Source organism: Pteropus medius, unplaced genomic scaffold (assembly GCF_902729225.1).
Source record: "Pteropus medius unplaced genomic scaffold, Ma_sr-lr_union100, whole genome shotgun sequence".
Taxonomy (NCBI): Eukaryota; Metazoa; Chordata; class Mammalia; order Chiroptera; family Pteropodidae; genus Pteropus; species Pteropus medius.
In genome coordinates this window covers 4441350-4446838 of record NW_024349800.1, presented here as the reverse complement: position 1 = coordinate 4446838, position 5489 = coordinate 4441350, and the positions used below count along the sequence as shown (strand labels likewise).

The window sequence follows — 5489 nt, the reverse complement described above, 5'->3', positions numbered from 1 at the left end:
ATGGAACACTTTTCTGGATAAAGGCAATGTTCTGTGGCTGGACCTTGATATAATTAATTCAGTGATTAAGTTGTTAAATCAAATACTCTGTAACTAGGGCACTTCTTTGATGGAAAGTAAGCTGCTGGCGTCTTAGTTAACATTCATATAAACGAACTGGAAGAGTGTGCATGGGGAAATTGCCAAGTTTGCAGATGGCATTCAGCTCTTCCAGGGATTAAAATGCCAAGGTGATTAGGGATAAACTGAAAGATGAGGATGTGGGTAGAAATGTGGCAGAGGAGTTTTAATGTGACTAAGTGTAAGAAAACATTCAGGGGAAATAATCTTATCAGAGGATCATGAGCATTTGACTACAGTCCAGTAAGGAAACTGAAATGACAGAAAATTGTTTTCTTAAGACATCAATCCTGTGAGATGTCACAGACAAAACACAAAAATACTGAGAGTGAAAGGTGAAAAATGTTGGTTATCATCAGCAAGTTTATTGGAAACCAAATATAAAGGGTTTCTTACACTCTGACCTTATCTTGTACAAGCCTTGGTACTTTCATACTGTATTTGTGATATAGAATATCAGATCCACCAATCTAAATACAAATGACACGATGAAGGTGGAAATGGCCCAAAGGGGGAAAAAAAAAAGGAACAAAATGAAAAGGCTTTGATTTTAGGAAAGGCTGAAATAATGAGTCTTTTTCAGTCTGTAAAGGTAAAAATCCAAAGGGGACAAAAGGATATGAAAAGGGAAAGAGAACACTGAGTGACTATATACATCATTCATCCCAGAAAACCAAATCAATTTCATAATATTTCATGCCTTACAAGAACATCACCTCAATGTTACTAGTTTTATAGGAAAATGAGGCTCAGATATATTAAGTGATTTGCTTAATAATAGCAGTTAGTAGGTGGCAGAGCTAGCTAGTAAAATTAAATTTCAGCACTTCTGATGATCAAGTTTAGAGACTATACTTCTTTAGATAGGTACTGTGCTCTATTTATTTTTGTACTGCCAATGCCTGTCCTACTGTTTGGCACATAGTAGATTCTCAGGAAGTGTTTATTGAGTTATTGAATTAAATAAATCTAGACATTTGGACTTTAATAGCAGAAAGGGCAACCATACTCAATGAGTCCTGTGCTTATAGATCTCTAAGGATACCATACCAACTTAGTGCTTCTCTGGAGTTTAAAATTCCCTCAAGTGTTCTGCAGGAGGGCTTCAACACCCTTAGGAGGCACATGAGACCCCTTAAGAAAAAGAGCAATCTCAAAGCTCTGAAAATGACTAATTTCTGAATAAACACCCTAGCTACAGCTTTAGTTGGGAACAGCAAATCACTTTTTCTGAGCAGATTTTTCTGAAGATCTCTATTTTGGGAAATAATTAAATGATGCAGTATCACAAGATAACAAGATTATCAAATACAGAAAAAAAGAATCCTATAACTCAAGAGAGCACATGATGGATAGATTGGATGCATTTATCTGTAATTATAGGGGAGCTACAGAACAGAATGCTTTGGAGTCATGGGACAGATTCTCTTTCCATGACTGGCTTATAAAATTAAATCAGGCTGATTTGATATTGGAGCAAAGTGGGTCAGTTATAAAGTTTGCTTTGGAGAAACACTGAGCAAATATAATTTTCAAATGATATGAATTTATTTTATGCCAGATAAATAGTGTTCCTAGCAGTGACAAGTTTTCAAGTTTAACTCCAGTGTAGGGTCACATACCATACCTACAATCACCATTACCATCAAAGCTGCACATTTCCATCCAGCAGTCTAGATACAAAGAAATATCCTTTATGATCTGGCCCCACTATTTCTTTCAAACTTATCTCCCACTATTTCCCTCTTGCAAGATTGCTGCAGAGTGATTGTGTGAATAAGGCACCCCTTCTTCCAAGTGGACACTGAACCTGGGTACTTAGCAAGCAGAATGTGGGGCTGTATTTCATCCCCACTGTCTCCTCAGTCAATGCCCTTATGCAGTGAACAACCTGCAGAAACATATACAGGAACCCCATCCTACTACCATTCAGACACTAAAATGGTACTATTACATTCATCTACCATTCAGACACTGTTCCCCAATTACCCCTTGCCAAATGCCCCTGTGCATTGGTCCACTTAGAAATCACTTTCTCACAATAGCCAAGATATGGAAACAATCTAAATGCCTGTCAGTGGACAAATGGGTTAAATAAATGATATATACATATACTAGAATATTACTCAGCCTTAAGAAAGAAGGGAATCCTGCCACTTGCAACAACATGGATGAACCTAGAGGACATTATGCTAAGTGAAATAAGCCAGACATAGAAAGAGAAATATTGCATGATCTCACTTATATGTTGAATCTATAACAGCCAAACTCAGAAGCAGAGAGTAGAATGGTGGTTATCAGGGGCAGGTAGAGGGGGAAATGAAGAGTGTTGGTCAAAGAGTCCAAAGTTTCAGTTATGCAAGATGAATGAGTTTTGGAGATATATGGCATGGTGACGATAGTTAACAATACTGTATTATATACTTGAAATTTGCCAAGAGTTCTCAGCACAAAAATTTGCTAAGTGTTTGCACCACCAAACAATAAACAATGGTAATCTCGAAAGCCTTTTTTTCCCAATACATAATTTTTATTGCATCTTTAACATATCACAAATAAGTCTGAGGAATTATCTGACATCTTTGTGTTTCTGTAGCTGGACAACTTAGACCTTATTCTTCAGCCTGCTGAACTGTTCCTTCCTCAGAAACATAGATATATAGATACGAAAAATTTTCTGATATCCTTGTTTTTAACTGTTGTGGTTTGTTGAATCAGAACAGCTGAATTTGATACAAGTTCAATGTTCTTTTCTTCAAGAATTAACTCATCTTTCTGGGCTTGAGATACTGAACAAGCAACACCTGACCGCATCCTTTTTTACCCAAGAAATTTCGGATTTCAACAAGAGAACCATTCTCCTGAAAAATGTTGATGGGAAAGTGAGCATACACAGATGTCACCTTGTACTGGAAGTCCAGTGTAACCCCTTGATCATGTTCAGTACCTGACTCCAGACAGTGTGAACAGTAGCCAGTTCCTTTCTATTTCCCTACCATTTGTCAACTCAGAGCCTCTTCTTTTTATTTCCAGAGAGACTGAGCTCTACATTGATGTGATTGAAGTTCTCAGCAGGGTGCTTCTAGGGCCCTTCATGACAACTATGCATCCCTTCAGAGTGATATACATACTTTCTGGAATGTCAACAGTCTAATTGCTGAGAATCATCTTCTTCCTCGCAGTAGATGCAGCAAAGAGAATTCAAAGGCTTTTTATGCATCTACTGACATCATATTCTTTTTATTACAGTTACTGGTGTGGGGAATTACATTAATTGATATTCAAATGTTATATGAAACTTGAGTTCCCAGGATGAATCCCATTGGGTAATGAAGCATGATCCTTTTTATATATCATGGTATCCGACTTGCTAAAACATTTAAAATTACTGCATCGAGCTTCCAGTCAAGATGGTAGAGTAGCTAAATGCTATGCTTGACTCCTCTCATGACCATATCAAAATTACAATGAAATTACAAAACAACTATCACTGAAAATTGCCTGAAGTCTAACTGAACAGAAGTCTTGTAACTAAGGATATACAGTAGAAGCCACCTCGAGACTGGTAGAAATGGTGTTAACTCAGAACAGGCTGGTCCGGCACTCACATGTAGTGGTTAAAAATCAGGAGGGAGATCTCAGCTGCAGAAGTCCCCCTGAGGAGTAAGTCCTAGCCCCACACTAGGCTCCCTAGCCCAGGTTCCCAATGTCCGGAAGAGAAGTCTCTACAAATTCTAGCTGTGAAAACCAGCAGAGAGCATGGCTGAGTGAGATGAAGGGCGGCCGGAGTCCCCAGGCATCCCTCTTAAGGGTCCTGTAGACAGACTGTTTTGCTAATGGACTCACTTACTCAGCTCCAACGCTGGGGCAGCAGCTCAAAAGACACTAGAGACATATGGGGAGGCACTAAGTTGTCTGGGTTCAGGGAAAGGGCTAGAGGGGAAGCTTCTTCCCAGACAGAAGTACTGGCAGAAGCCACTGTTCCTTTGTTGAGCCCTCCCCAATGCAGATGGCTCCCATATCTGAGTTTCCATCAACCTAGCTAACACCATTCTCCCTGCCCTGGCGATTCTCTAAGACCTCACTCCACACAACTTGTGGGCCTACCCAAACCACTTCCAGTGGTTTTCCATACAAATGGCTATCATGGCTTATGCTGCAGACTCTCCTAAAATTTCTCAAAGGCTAACAAACCCCCAAAAAACAGCATCTTACCTCAGTGTGTCCTGTAACTCTTGCTAAGAAGCCCCAAGGCTGGCACTAGCGGCATCCTGTCTCAGTTCATAGCTTAGCCTCTCTTAGATACCTCTAAGATCAGTACAAATGACAACCATCTGCAGATTACATTATAGCTCATACCAAGTGTCTCCAGGCTTGGCACAGTCAACGACTGACCTTGGTCTGTAAATGAGCCCCTCTCGAGAGGGCCCAGAACTAACATACCCAGTGGCCAGCTTCAGACCACACCAGGGCACCAGCCAACAACCTCTACAAATGACATACCCAAAGGGTAGACTGGACAGGCACCAGAGCCCTGCTAAAGTGAATCTTGCTCTATAGGATCAGCTCCTGCACAACATCTCTTCCACTGTAGTCATGGCCAATCCTCACAACCAATCAACCTAAGAGTCAATCCCTTCTACTGTCATGCAAACAGCAACCAAGGCTCAACTACAACAGGAGGCATACACAACCTACACAAGGAACACACTTGGAGTATCCAACTCAGGAAGACTGAGCCACTAGGCCCCAACAGGAGGCATACACAACCTACACAAGGAACACACTTGGAGTATCCAACTCAGGAAGCCTGAGCTACTAGGCCCCACAGGACGCCTGCTACATAAAGCCACTCTACTAAGACTGGGAGGCATAGCAGCTCTACCTAATATATAGAAACAAACACAAGGAAGGCAGCCAAAATGGAGAGACAAAGAAACATGTCTCAAATGAAAGAACAGAACAAAGCTCCAGAAAGAGCAATTTACTAGATGCAGAGTTCAAAACACGGGTTATAAGGATGCTCAATGATTTCACTGAGAATTTCAACAAAAAGATAGAGATAAAAATAGAGATAGAAAATATAAAAAAGAACCAGTCAGAAATAAAGAATACATTAGAGAAAATTAATAGTAGATTAGACAAAGCAGAGGATCAAATCAGCAACTTAAAAGTCAAGGTAGCAGAAAACACCCAATCAGAACAGCAATAAGAAAAAAGAATCCAAAAAAATGGTTTAGGGGCCTCTGGGGTAACATCAAGCGTACCAAAAATTGCATTATAGGGGTACCATAAGGAGAAGAGAAAGAGCAAGGGATTGAAAATCTATTTAAAATAATGATGGAAAACTTCCCTAACTTGGCAAAGGA

At 40.0% G+C, this 5489-nt stretch overlaps 1 protein-coding gene across 1 annotated transcript in view; it reads right to left on the bottom strand.

The window, feature by feature from the left end:
• Positions 1 to 5489, bottom strand: part of SYN2 (synapsin II) — a 164318-nt gene that overhangs the window by 54246 nt on the left and 104583 nt on the right. The gene's annotated exons all lie outside the window — the stretch shown is intronic.